We start from the raw sequence: 15646 nt of genomic DNA, 5'->3' as shown, positions 1-15646 counted from the left end.
GCTCGATTTTACCATTTTGATTCTAAGTGCTGGGCGGACTTGAATCTGGGAGTGTTTCACATCCGACTTTTACACCTGTTCTCTGGTGACCCCATACGCACACTGTCTGAAAAAAACTTAGCGACTCTGAATCACACTGCACAAGCCTGTGGGCGGGGCTTATCGTGCGTGAAACGCTGCTGCTCCGATTTGGCACCTCCAACTCGCATGTTTACAAAAATAAATGACAGAACGCTGCTCCCCTACCACATCGCACCCAGGCTGGATAATGCCTCCCCCTGGCCCCCACAAATATTGCCCCACCCCCACAACATTACTGAGCTCCTTATCCTCCCACCCGCCCGCCACCAAGACCGATCACGGACCCTTCCCCCTTCCCCCCAGTTATCTCCGGCAGAGTGGCAGCAGACCCCCCCCTCCCCCTCACTCAACACAGGCAGAGAGATCCACCCTCCACCCTACAGATCTCAGGCAGGGTGATCCCCCTCAGCCCCACCCCGGACTCTCCCGCACAAGGCCCCCACCTCCTCTGGACTCCGATGGCTGTGTGACACCTCTCTCTCTCTCTCCCCTGTCTCCAATCATTGAAGCACTCATTCACAACCCGGTCCCCTCCCCATCAGCACACCTGCAAGTGCTCACTTGCCTTCCCCTCAATGCTAACAAACAAATTGCATTTAACTTGCTGGAATGCTCTGCCAAACTGCCTGCAGCTAATTTGCCCTAACGAGGGGCAGCTCCATAAAAACTCAAGAATGGACAGGCAAGCAGGCATTCCAATGTGGACCAGCCCTCTGATTCTCTGAAGGCGACCTGGGGATGCTACTGGATGCAGCAGAAGCGAGGCTGGACACCCTCTTACCCCCAGGAGGATGCAGACCACGGAAGGCTGATGGAAATGTGGCCTGGGAGGAAGTCACTGCCTCGGTCAGTGCCAGGGCACTGGCCCCCTGAACTGGGAAGCGGTGCCAGAAAAAAGTCAATAACCTCATCCGTGCAGCAAGGATGAGTGCTGAACCCCATTTTGCATCTTCCCCCAGATCTCCCCCAGATCCTCCCATCCCCAGCACCCTACACGCTTTCCTCCAGCTCCTGACCCCACAAGCACCTCCTTCCTTTTCCCCCAATGAGCCCCATTGTGTTTGCCCTCTAAGGGCCACCACCTGATATTCTGCAGGAGTCACGCCACTATTTATTTCATGGTTCCTTCTTTCTCCACAGGAGAAGTTGAGCACAACACCCATGAGGGGGTGAAGACAGGAGTTGGTGAGCCAGACCTCCGGGTCCTCACCTCCTTTGAGGAGCGGGCGCTGGAGCCCTCTAGAGCAGGGGAGATGCGGGCTGTCTGCAACAGCACGGTCGGGCTGCCGTCAAGACCTGAGTACCTGTCATTCCTTCAATCATTTTGAGGCCCCTGCTGCAGCTCCTGCCCATCCTGGTTATCATTGTACGATATCATTGTACAAGCCCATCGTTGGACTTTAACCTGGTGTTGTTAAACTTCTTACCATCCTGGTCCAGACAGCTCGGATGAGTCCTCGGAGGATATGGGTGAAGGGACCTCCGAGGGTGGCACAGTTTTGGCATCAGCTTCAACCTCACAGTTCACCATCCCAGATACTGACACATCGGTGGGTCCAAATAGTGGTGAGGCTTCTGGGTCACTCTCTGGTGAGCACGACACATCTGATAATGTACATCGGGTGGCCGAGGGAACATCCGAGGCCTTTGGCATGCGGGGCGAGGACTCAGCCGGCCCCAGGCTACATGCTGGGCCTCTGAGATCACTTCTCCCTCAGCTGCTGGAGATGCAGCAACAGAGCCAGGGAATGCAGGAGGGGCTGATGGCCACACTGGACCGACAGCGAGCCTGTTGGGAGGACTCCCAAAGCTTTCAGGTGGACCAGCTGTTGCCTGTCTTGCGTGTTTCCCCGGCCAACACTGCAACCATGGCGTCTGCCATGGAAAGCCTGGGGCAGGAGATCCTCACCATGAGTGGCAGGCTCCAAGCGATGGCTGAGTCACAGCAGACCACAGGCTTCTCGAGATTCTGCAGCCCATGGCTGAGAGGCTTGAGAGCTTGCAGGAGACCCAGCGGGACAGCACTGAGACACAGTGGGCTATGGCAGCAGCCATTGAGAATGTGGCCCAGTCTCAGAGGGTCATGGCTGAGGGCTTGCAGAGCGCGGCCCAGTCTCAGAGGGCACTTGCTGTGGCCATTGAGAGATGGCCCCCGACTTAAGTGGCCATCGCAGAGGGCTCGACCACCATAGATAGGAATAGGTGGTCCTCCGGGACTGGCAGTGCCAGGTGACACCGGAGCTTCTGGAGCTCACTGCAGGAGCACTGCCACCTCAAGGAGTGACCTAGAGGCCCACAGGAACCCCAAGGGAGGAGGAAAGGCTCGAGTCCATGCCGGAGTCTTCCAACCAGGAGACTATGGCTGTTGCTACACCTTCTGACTCCCCCCTTCCTGACACCGGGGCAACTCAGGGGTAGGATGAAGAGAGTGTCATGGAAACATCCCAGATACCTGGAAGCAGGCCAGGGCCCTCAATGTCCAGGCCCTCCAGAGGACGCCTGCCAAACACATCACAGGCAACGGGGCAAGATAGGCAGTTGGCCCCCTCCACGTCCGATGTACATTCTGGGGAGTCACTGAGACGTAGAGGTCGGCCACGTAAGGTTAGGAAGTTGTGGTTGCATTGAGATAGCACTGGTGAAGGTCTGCATTAGTTAGAAAGACATTTAAGCTCCTTAATGTTTTCTGTTCACAAACTTATGTTAGAACATCTTATTTAAACACCTTTATTGCAATTAAATGTTTTTTCACCACCCACCTGTGACTAATTTGTCTCGAATAGGAATCCTCTTTCATTGATGATCGCCGGAGGGATGCTTCATGTTGATGTCAGTTGGGGAGGCCCCTCAATGCTGTGTCACTGAGAAAAGGAAGCCATTGGTTCCCCAGAACCCATGAGCGATTCCGTCCCATCCCCCACCCCTCCCGCCCCAGGGCCCTGTATAGAGGTTTCAGATCCCTTACCCACTACACAGACGTGGGCCCAGGTGCCAGTGTGCATGCGGAGCTCAGGTAGGAGTCAGACTAGTTTGCACCAGGGCATCATCATAATGGTACTTAGCGAGACGTCATCACCTTCCTGCCTGCCAAAAAACTCGCTAACACAGCATACCCAGGCCCACCACTCTGGTGTAACAATGTTGCAGGATATGGAAGGAATTTCGGGGGGTGGGGTGGAGGGAATGGAACCCACAGACACAAACCCCTAGCGAGTGAACTGCCTGGTGACCAGGCCCTCCCTTACCGCCCTCGCATGCCTCATTTGGGCTGCCAGCCCTTGAGCGCCTGGTTTGTGTTCCTCGGCATGCTCTTCCTCTTCCTCCTCCTCCTCCTCTTCCTCCTCCTCCTGGTCATCCTCCCCAATGATGCCCGGATGGTCAGCCTCCACGTCCTCCTCCTCCTCCAAAGAGGTCACCTCTCTGTAGAGCCAGGTTGTGCAAGGCACAGCACACGACCATTAATGCGGGAGCAGATCACTGGGCTGTATTGGAGGGCCCCGCCAGATCGGTCCAGGCACTGGGATCACATTGAGGAGCCCAATGCATCTCTCCACTATCACGTGGGTGGCTACATGGGCCTCATTATATCGGGTCTCCGCCTCAGACACAGACGTCATCAGCCATGTCTGAAGCGGGTAACCTATTTCACCCACGAGCCAACCTCGCAACCTGGGCTCCTCCTCGGATGCCTCCAGGATGTCCGAGCTCCTGACAATGAAACTTTCAGGCATGCTGCCTGGATGTCTGGTCATATTATGGTCGCACACTAGCTGAACATTCAGGGAGTGAAACCCCTTCCTATTTACAAATCTCCGCGGATTCTGTAGGGAGGCCTTGAGGGCGACGTGTGTCCAGTCGATCGCCTCCTGCATGTTAGGCATTCCCGCAATGGCTGCAAACCCTGCAGCCCAGGCTTCCTGCTGTGCCTGGTCCAGGTTGAAGTTGATGAACTGGCCAGCCTGGGCAAACAGGGCTTCAGTGACCTGCCTCACACAGGTGTGCATGGCAGATTGGAAGATGCCACAGACATCTCCGCTTGGGGTCTGGAAAGAGCCAGTAGCGTAGAAGTTTAGAGCTGCCGTCAATTTGACAGCCACTGAAAGTGGGTGCCCCCCACCCCCTCCTCTAGGTGCCAAGTCCTGCAACAGGTTGCACAGATGTTGCGCTGTCTCCTTTCGGAGTCAGAGACATCGGCGGCACACAGTGTCCGACATCTGTTCAAATGACACTCATGCACGGAACAGCCGGGGTCTCTGCTCCCTCCTTCTACGCTCTTTAAAGTACTGTCACGCCCGTTTCGGGTGTGGTCTCGATCATGGCCATTTTCAGCCATTGGTAAAGGGGGAACTGGCATGAAGGCGGTCACGGATCAAGCTACTCGCCTCATGCCCAAGTTTACCAAGCTTTCATGCCCAAAAACAGGCGCAACTTGATACTAAAAATCGGACCCTCAGTCAGCATCCTCCTGATAAAGAGAGAGAGAAAAAAACACCTCTTGTTTTGATCAGGATCAAGCAGAAAACCTGCCTACTTTTCCCTGTAAGCTTAGCTTCTTCCCTTCACATGGCTGTATTGCTTCCCAACATTGAACATTAACTTAATCAAATCCTCCTCTGAAACCCCAGAGGAAGAAACAAAAAATGCGCAAAGAATGCATGAACTCAGATTAAAACAAATGCATCATTATCTAGGATCAATTATTTTGTATCCCCATCATGGAGCTGCTTGGTTCATAGACAGTTGGGCACCAGGTAAACTAGAGCTGAAATTTAAACATACTCCTCACAAAAAACATGGTATAAATAAAGGCACAGTATCATCATACCTCTCCCCTTTAAAAAGAACAATATGACAAATTGGCTTCATTTTTCAAAACCTTTAGTTTCACAATATTGGTACTCTGTAATATATATACATACATTTTATTAAATCGAAGCATGCAAATATAATAGTATAGTCCAGCTTAGTCCTTTTTCCCAACATTGAACATTTCTTCTCCTTCCATCGAAGTCATGATAAAGCATTAACAATCAAATTATTTCTTTCTTCTTTTCTCGACATGATGCTGTTGTTCAGCTGCTTCCACCTCCTTTTCAAAGGACTCCTTTTGTTTTAGATCCTGCTTTGATGTCAAGTCCAAGCTCAATTTTCTTGCCATGATTGTGAATTAGTTCTGGTAATGTCCTCAGAGAGCTAGGCAGAATCATGAGGGTAAAACTTTACATTGAATTCAAATGGCACTAACCACTTTGGATTTGCTTTTTAATTTTCTTCAGTGAATCTAAACAGTTCTTTTGATCAACACAAAATCATATTTTCCTAGAAGGTTGAGCTGCACACAGACTTTGTAAAAGAGAACCTGTTTCTTTGCTTGCCTTCCCAACTTCACATGTGCGTGATCAGGGCCATTCAGAAGGGTCACTCTGGATGGAATTTTACCATATAGCTGCGCCCATTTTGAGGCATGAAGTGATTAGCACGATCTGTGCCCATTTGTCCGCCAGTACCCACTTTACCAAGGGAAAGAAATCGACACGGTCGGGAGCCCGTCCAAAACAGGAGCAACGTCAATTTAAATATTTTTGCATTCACCTCAATACAATTAGTGGGCTGCATGCCCCAATTTACAGTGCTGCAGCCTCAAAACTTTTCAAACAGCAGTGTCTGTGCTCAGTACTGCATGGGTTCTGGGTGTGTGTTACATGGGAGAAGGATGGAGGGACTGTTGCTGGGGAGGCTGTGGGGGGATGGGGACTGTGTTGCTGGGGACCGTGGGAGGGGAATGGGAGTCTGTGTTGCTGGGGGCCTGTGGATGGGGGGGGGGGAGGGGGGAATGGGGGGGCTGTGTTGCTGGGGGGAATGGGCAGTGTGTGTTGCTGGGCTCGGGGTAAGCAGAGGTCCTTAACCTCTCCATTTGTCTCTCCCTTTCTCCAAATTCCACCCCCCCTTCAGATTGACGAGATGGCTTTTGTGATGCAACCGATTGACTTTGCTGTTCTTTTGGCTGCTACTGGAGCTGAGGAGGAGGAACAGGAGGATGAATTGCAGGCAGAGGAGGCCCAGGCCCTACCACTCGCAGGAGTAGAGGGAGGCGGCCACCGAAGGCAGGACATGGCCGCCATTCGCCCAGAGGAGAGGCGCAGGAGAAGGAGGAAGCGGAGCCCCCAGCAGTTCCACACACAAGTGTCCTTTGAACAAATGTCGGACACCATGTGCAGCACATGTGTCATTTGTTGCAGAACCTGGCACCTTGGGGCAGGGTGGGGGAACCCACTCTCAGTGGCTGTGCAATTGACAGCCGCTTTAAACTTTTATGTCACCGGGTCCTTCCAGATCCCCAGTGGAGAAGTATATGGCATTTTCAGTCAGTCATCCACAACAGTGTGAAGAAAGTCATGGATGCCCTGTATGCCTGGGCTGGCCAGTATTTTAAATTTGACCTGGACCAGGACCAGCAGGAAGCCCGGGCTGCAGGATTCGTAGCCATCGCGGGGATGCCAAATGTGCAGGGGGATATGGACTGCACCTATGTCGCCCTCTCGGCCCCGGTTCAGAATCCACGACGATTCATGAATAGAAAGGGCTTCCATTCCCTAAATGTGTAATTGGTGTGTGACCATCAGATGAATATCATGCACGTCTGCGCCAGACATCCCGGCAGCCTGCATGACATTTCATATTGAGGACTCAGATATCCCGTAGGAGGAGGAGCCCAGGGTGCAGGTATGGCTCGTCGGGGACAAGGGATACCCACTTCACACTTGGCTGATGACACCTGTGCGGAGGCCTGAGACTGATGAGAGGCCCACGTTGCCACTCGCTCAATAGTGGAGAGGTGCATAGGCTCTTCAAAATGCAGTTCAGGTGCCTGGACTGCTCTGGTGGGGCCCTACAATACAGCCCCCTGATTTCTTCCCACATTGTGGTGGTGTGCTGTGCCCTTCACAACCTGGCACAGCAGCGAGGAGACCTTTTGGAGGAGGAGGAGGATGTGGAGGCCGATCAGCCGGGCGTCGCTGGGGAGGAGGCCACCAGCAGGAGGAAGAGGAGAAGGACAACGCCGAGCAACACCACCCAGGCACTGGAGAGCTGGCAGCAAGGATCAGGCATGCGAGGGCGGCAAGGGAGGCCCTGATCACCAGATACTTTGCTCACTAGGGGCCTCTGTTGCTGCACAAGGGTTCCAACCTTCCCCCCCCCCTCCCCCCCCCCACCCCAACCCCCTCACTTCCCCCTGTAAAGTCCTATTATCTCCTGCAACATTGTAACATCAGAGCGGTGGGCATGGGTACGCTGTGTTAGCGAGTTTCTTTGGCAGGCAGGAGGGTGATGACAACTTGCTAAGCACCATTATGATGATGCCCTAGTGCAAACTAGTCTGACTCCTACCTGAGCTCTGCATGCATGCTGGCACCTGGGACCACACCTGTGTAGTGAGTAAGGGATCAGTAAATCCCCATACAGGGCCCCGGGGCAGGTGGGGAGAGAGGAGGGAATCTTTCATGGGTTCTGGGGAACCAATGCCTTTATTTTCTCAGTGACACAGCGTTGAGGGGCCTCCCCTCCTGACATCAACATGAAGTATCCCTCCAGCAACAGTCATGGTAAGAGGATTCCTGTTCGAGGCAAATCTGAAACAAATTAGTCACAGGTGGGTGGTGAAAAAACATTTATTGCTGACAATAGAAGTGTCTAAACGATAAATGCTAACATAAAAACATGTGAACAGGAAATGTTAAAGTGCTTATATACCTATCGAACTCATACTGCCCTTCACCCGTGCCATCTTAGTGCAACTCAAACCTCTTAACCTTACATGGCCTACCACTACATCCTGGTGTCTCCCCAGAATGTACATCGGAGGTGGAGGGAGCCAGCTGCCTACCAAGGCCCGTAGCCTTGATACCCTTGGCGGGTGATCTCTGGAGAGTCTGGACATTGAGGACCCTGGCCGGCTTCCAGGTGTCTGGGACATACCCATGATGCCCCCTTCATCCCGCTGTCCCTGAAATGCCCCGGTGTCAGGAAGGGGTGAGTCAGAAGGTGTAGCCGCAACAACAGTCTCCTGACTGGAAGGTCCCGGCATGGGCTTGAGCTCTTCCCCCTCCCTCAGGGTTCCTGTGGGCCCCTGGGTTACTCCATAGGGTGACAGTGCTTCTGAGGTGAGCTCCAGAAGCTCTGGCATCACCTGGCCCTGCCGGTCCTGGAGAACCACTTGCGTTCTACCCTCTGCGATGGCCACCTGAGTTGGGGCCACACGTCAATGGCAGCAACAAGTACCCTCTGAAATGGGGCCACGCTCTGCAGCCCCTCAGCCATGACCCTCTGTGACTTGGCCACATTCTCAAGGGCTGCTGCCGTAGCCCACTGTGTCTTAGCACTGTCCAGCTGTGTCTCTTGCAAGCTCTCGAGCCTCTCAGCCATGGGCCACAGTATCTTGAGAAACCTGTTGAGTCCCTCAGCCGCGGCCCTCTGGGACTCTGCTGTGGCCTGCTGTGACTTGGCCATCACTTGGAACTTTCCACTCATCATGAGGATTCCCTGACCCAAGCTTTCCGCAGCGGATGTCACCCTTGCAGTGTTGGCCTGAGAACCACGCAAGACAGGCAATAGCTGGTCCAACCTGAAAGCTTTGGGACTCCTCACAACAGCCTCGCAGTTGGCCCAGTGTGGCCATCAGCCGCTCCTGCATTCCCCAGCTCTGTTGCTGCATCTCCAGCAGCTGTGGGAGAAGTGATGTCAAAGGCCCAGCATGTAGCCTGGGGCCAGCTGAGTCCTCGCCTCCAGCAAGCCCCCGCATGCCAGAGGACTCGGACGTTCCCTCCTCCATCTGATGTACATCATCAGATGTGTTGTGCTCACCAGAGAGTGACCCAGATGCCTCACCACTAACTGGACTCACCGATGTGAGAGTATCTGGAATGGTGAGATGGAAGCTGACGCCAAAAATGTGCCACCCTCAGATGTCCCTTCATCCACTTCCTCCGAGTAGTCATCAGAGGTGTCAGGGGCAGAATGGGCGGGAACTACAGTGGGGGCAGCGATGCCAGATGGTCCTGGGACATCCAGGTCCCTTCCTGCAACACAGGACACAAGGTTAAGTGCAAGGGACGAAGAGCAATCTGGGATACAAGAAACTTGCTTGACATTTTCTGATTGAACATAGAACAAGGAACAAAGAAAATTACATCATAGGAACAGGCCCTTCTGCCCTCCAAGCCTGCACCAATCATGCTGCCCATCTGAATTAAAACCCCCTACCCTTCAGGGGACAACATCTCTCCATTCCCATCCCATTCATGTATTTGTCAAAACGCCCCTTAAAAGTCACTATCGTATCTGATTCCACCGGCAGCGAGTTCCAGCACCCACCACCCTCTGTGTAAAAATACTTGCCTCGTACATCTCCTTCAAACCTTGCCCCTCACACTTAAACTTATGCCCCCTAGTAATTGACTCTAATTGAGTGGAGAATTGACAGGCATTCACCTCTCGACTTCAGCCTGACCATGCTTTTGCTGATGGCCCGGGTGTTCTCCTCTCCCGACAGCTCCAGTGCCTGCACCTCAAAATGGGTGAGGACTTGGAGGTTAGGCTCACCACCCACTGTCTTTGTCCTCTGCCAACAGTTATGGATATTCTCCTGTGGGGACAGAAGGATGTGGAGATGCCGGCGTTGGACTGGGGTGAACACAGTAAGAAGTCTCACAACACCAGGTTAAAGTCCAACAGGTTTATTTGGTAGCAAATACCATAAGCTTTCGGAGCGCTCCAAAAGGAGCAGTGCTCCGAAAGCTTATGGTATTTGCTACCAAATAAACCTGCTGGACTTTAACCTGGTGTTGTGGGACAGAAGGAGCCATGAAAGAAATAATGGCATGACTCCAACAGAGTATCAGGGGGTGGCCTTCAGAGGGCAAGTGCTGTGATACTCTGGGAGGGGTGGGGTGGGGGGGGGGGGCTGCTTGGGGGTCAGGTGCTGGAAGCATGCAGGATGCTGGGGTGAGGGGATCTGGGGATGATTTGGGGCAAGATGCTAGATGAAGTTAAACACTCACCCTACTGCCCGGATGAGGTCATTGACCTTTTTTCAACACTGCTTCCCTGTTCAGGGGACCAGTTTCATGGCACTAACAGAAGTGGCCACTGCCTTCCATCACTTCCCCTCAGACAGCATCCTGCTGGGGAGAAGAGTGTGCCCCACCTTGCCTCCATAGCATCCAGCAACCTGCTCAAGTCCGCTTCTCCAAATCTGGGCACTGCCTTCTTAAACGACATTTTTTCCTGCACTGCTTGCCTTTCTGTCCGTCCTTAGAGTTTTTATGGAGCTACCCCTTGTTCAGGCAGATCAGCTGCAAGCAGTTTGGGACTGCAGCAAGATAAATGCAGTTTGCTTGTTGCCATTGAGGGGAAGGCAAGTGAGCACTTGCTGGTGTGGGGGTGGGGGAAGGAGGGATCTGTGCCTCTATGATGAATGGGAGCAGGGGAGAGAGAGGGAGGTGTCATACAACCATCGGAGCCAGGGGGAGATGGGGGCCTTGTGCAGGTGGGTCTGTGTTGGTGGTGGGTTGGAGTGGGGGGGGAGCTCTTCCACTCTGCATGCAATTAGCGGGGGAGGGGAGGAGGGGAGACGCTGCCACTCTGCCTGCGATTGGTGAGGAGGGGAGTGGGGACCACTACCACTCTGCTTGCGATCGGCGGGGGAGGGCAGGGGGGCTGCTGCCACTCTGTCTGCCATCAGCAGGAGGGGGGGAGGTGGGTGGGGGGGGCCGCAATTGGCCTGGGTGGTGGGGCTGCGATCAGATGGTTGTCGGGGCTGCGATCAGTCTGGGTGGGGGGAGGGTGGGGGATAAAGGGATCAATAATGTTGGGGGGGGGTCCAATGTCCGTGGGGGCTAGGGGGAGGCATTATCCGACCTGGGAGGGATGTGGTACGGGAGCTGGGTTATTTTATTTTTTGCTGCATATGCACATTTGGAGGCTTCAATCAGAGCTGCAGGCTTTCAGGCTTGATCCCCTGTTCTTATTAACTGGCCTTAGTTCCTCTTTCAGATAGTCCAACTCCACTTTCTGTTGCAAATGGCATGCTTAAAATTATTTCCAGTGTCTCCAGTTGTATATCTGCCTGTTCCTGTTCATTTATAAATTCCTTTGTTTGTTTTGGATCTTCATCATCATTCTCTCTACATCCTTTGGCAAAGACATACAGCAGATTGGTTTCTTTGGTCTTCAAGCTTGTTGTAATTATGGATTAAGCGATCATTGTGGCAGTTCCACTTTTGCAAAAACCATCGTAATTTTCTCGAACATAAACTAAGAACAGTACTGTTTCTCTGCGTATCCATGTTAGTGCCAGCTGTACAAATTCCAGGAGTTCATCTGGAATCATGGTAATGTTTCACCAAACAGTTTTACTTTGTCGTTGTCCTTTCTTTTTGCTTGCAGTAGTAAAATACTTCTGCTCCTCAATCTTGAGAACACCAATGACCGCTGATTGATCTATATGTTTCTTCCCATAGATGGTGAGCTGTTGTTGGCGGTCCTCAGATAATTTCAACAACTTAGGAACAGGCTTCAAATCAGTCAACTTTTTTTGCATCTGTCTCCGTACCTGCTCACTTTTTTCATTCACATAATTGCTCAGTAACTTGTTCTCCTTTTCTGTCTTCATCAGTTTTATATTGTACTCATCTGCCTCCACTCATGTCTTCATTATCTGAGATTTTTAACTATCCAACAATCTTCACTGTTTGCTTGTGATTTTCGGCCTTTGCAAGTCAGCTTGAGCAAACATCAGTTTTGCAATCTGAACCTGTGTTAACTTGTATGGATTAAGTCTATACAGATATTGTTCAACTGGAAAAGCATTTCCTACATCTAAATCTTGCACAATTATTTTGGTACTTTCCAGTTTATTCCCACATATATCTCCATGTGATTATAATAACTTTATCAGGTACTTTGATTTTCCTCTGGAAGGTAACTCAATAATTCCAATTTTTGATTACTTCCTCATTATCCAATCTAGTTTGAGGACTGTCGAAATCAGAATCATCTGGATTTGTTTCCTTACACTGAGTTGTAAAAACCCATACATTCTGCTTCTGCTTTCCTTCCCTATCAAAATACCATTTGTGCATATTAACATGACACACTCTGTGTGTTTTCCTTCTATCTGGTGTTCTTATGAAATAATTCACCTCACTCAATTTTCTTTCAATTTGATGAGGCTTACTAAACCTTGCTTTTAATGGTTCACCTACCACTGATCACCATATTAATACTTTATCCCCACTTGCAAAACTACAAGTTTTGATTTCTTATTCACTTCTTGTTTCATCACATGCTATGCCACTTTTAAATGCTGTCTAGCCAATTCACTAGCCTGAATTAATCTTTCTCCAATGTTTGACACATAGTTCAACAATGTAGACTCAGCATGGTGACTCACCAATTTTTCCTTGATCAATTTAAGTGGTCTTCATGACTAAAAATCAAATGGACTGAATTTGGTTGATTCATTAGGAACATCTCTAATTTCAAAAAGTACAAATGAAATTCCTTTACCACACTTCTTTGGATAATTTTGACTATAGTACTCAACATAGTCTTTAAAGTTTGATGCCACTGTTCCAACACTCCCTGCAATTCTGGATGATACACAATTGATTTAAATTGCTCTTCCCCTAACTTATCCATAATTTTCCTGAATAACATTGATGTAAAATTTGATCCTTGATCTGATTGTATTTCTGTGGGTAGTCTGTATCTAATTAAGAAATTAAGTAACTCCTCTGCCATCCATTCAGATGTAATATTGTGTAATGGAATGGTCTCAGGAAATCTAGTAGACATTTACTGATTCCTACTTTTTGTTTGAGGGAAGGGTCCTTCCTACGTGATCAACTAGGACCCTTGTAAAAGGTTTTTCAAATGTTGGAAGGGGTATTAAGGGCACTGGTTTTATTACCACTTGAGGTTTTCCTATTACCTGACATATGTGACATGTACAGCAAAATTCAATACATCTTTATGCAACCCAGGCCAATACAAATGTTTTTGTAATTTTGCTTGAGTTTTCCTTTCTTCTAAACGACCTCCTACTAGTACATCATGCGCTATCTGTAACACCTCCTTTCTATAACCCACAATAATAAAACTGAAAGAACTTCACCCATTTTCCATCTGCTTGAAAACATAAAGGTCTCCAATTCCTCATTATGACATCATTTTAATGTAATAACACTCTGGTATACACTCAGATTCTTCTTCTGTGTATGCTTTCTGATACAACTGCTTTATCTCTAGATCAGTCTGTTGTAATTCTTCCAATTTTCCTGAACTTTGTTCACCACCTGTTCTTCCTCATCCATTTGGTCAAAATGGTCTCTGATAATTGAACTTCAGTCTCCTTACCTTTATTCTTTGATTTTTCCTACTGTCTCAACCTATGGCTTTGTGACCTTATTACTACACAATAAGGATATGCATCCTTTAGCAATTCAGTTGTTTGATTTTCCACTGGCTTTTCAACCACAGTAGATATCACTCCCACCAGTGATCCAGCTATATTTTTACCCAAGATAAACTGTATTCCTGGACAAGATAATTTCTCTATTACTCCTACTAGTGCTTCACCACTTTTCATCGGATTTTTCAACCTTACCTAATATAATGGAACACTATTCTTTCCACCATGAATGCCACATATATCACCTTTTCTGGCAATACTTCTTCTGATCAACACGTCTCCTCATCTCTCACTATTAAAGATTGACTTGCTCCCATATCTCTTAAAATCTTAGTATCTTTACCTACTTCTCCTGGTACACATGATTAAACCTTACCCACACAAGTAAATTATTTAAAAAGATCTGGCACCTTCTTATCAACCAACACCTGTACAGGCTGTACATTCTTTTGCACCTCTTTAGCTTCAACTATGGTTTCCTTTACCACTTTAACAAACTCTACTGGCTTATCCTGTTTTACCACATCTGTCTTCCCAGTGTTTTTCTTAAGCCACCAACACAGTAACTTTGTGTGTCCAACTTTATTACAATGAAAACATCTGGGGCTTTTTATTTATCTTCCTTCTTCATATGTTTCCTCTTTAACCATAGGTAAACTATCTTTACTTTCTCCAATTAGATCTCCTTTGCTCTTACCATCTGAGGATTTTTCTCTTTCCCAGTTTCTATCCCTCGCAGATTGAAATCCAAACCTTGAGTTATGAACTAACTCATAATCTGCCATTTCTGCTGATAATCCTTCAGTTTTAACCCTCTCTGCTCCCATTACTTCAAGAAGTGAACTTTTAAACTCCTCCAAAATATTTGTATACCTAAGAGTGTCATACGTCTGATCTATTTTCAATGTTCTTATCCACCTGTCAAAGTTACTTAGTTTGATTCTTTCAAATCCTATTGATGTTTGATTTGGTTTCTTCCTCAAATTTCTAAACTTCTGCCTGTATGCTTCTGGCACTAGTTCGTATGCACTTAAGATGACTTTTTTCGCCTCATCATAATCTTTAGATACCTCCCCTGATAGTGATGCAAACACCTCACTAGCTCTACCTACCAACTTTGTTTGAATAAAATATACCTACATGGTCTGTGGCCATTTTACTTGTCTAGCTACTTTCTCAAATGAAATGAAAAAGGCTTCTACATCCTTCTCAAACTTTGGCAGTGCTTGAACATATTTAAACAGATCCCCACCTTGCCTTTGACAACTATGCATTTATTCTTCCTCGCTATTCTCATCACTATGTCAAACTATAACCTTCACCTCTGTGATTTTAAGTTGACATTCACTTTTTAACTCTAATTTCTGAAGTTCGAAAACTCTCTCCCTTTCCCTTTCCTCACGCTCTCTTGCTTTTTGTTCTGCCATTACTATTCTTTCTTTTTCCACTGCATATGCCACACTCTCTTTCTTTTGCTGCTAATTCTAATCTTAAATGCTGAGTTACCACTGTAATTATCTCTGCCTTCCTCACTCTTCAGGTAAAGTCAACTGCAACTTATTTGCCAAATCCAAAATCTTTGTTTTATCCACCTTTTGTAAACCACCCTGAATGACTTCTTCCACATCCAGGAAAGCTGCAGCCATTATTCCATTATTATGTAAGAGCCATTATTCCACAAGGCGCTCCCTATTTGAACTAACTGAATGCAATTCCTGAAAAGAAAACACTAATACTCAACACCCACTATCTTTGAGTTCAATAATCCTTAACCAAATAAGGAATCATAGTTTTTAATTGTCAGGGAGCAGAGCAGAAACTCCAAGGTACATTATGAAGTTAGAGCAGACACCAACTTTAAAAACAAAAATTGGCATTAGTGTTAGAATAAGGTGTTTCACTCCAGGTGTGATTCTTTTGACACACTGAGAAGCTTTTTTCAAAACAAACTTTATTTTTAACAATAAAGTTTAAATATAAAAAATGAATTAGCTTAACTTTTACCAATTGAAATACTTGAACATGACAAGATACAATTCATAACTGCTAACCTTTTTCTATTAGTTCCAATTTAAGGAATATTCCTCATAGACT

The sequence above is a fragment of the Mustelus asterias genome, chromosome 9 (genome assembly GCF_964213995.1).
Source record: "Mustelus asterias chromosome 9, sMusAst1.hap1.1, whole genome shotgun sequence".
NCBI classification, from domain to species: domain Eukaryota; kingdom Metazoa; phylum Chordata; class Chondrichthyes; order Carcharhiniformes; family Triakidae; genus Mustelus; species Mustelus asterias.
Note: the sequence above shows the minus strand (reverse complement) of the source record.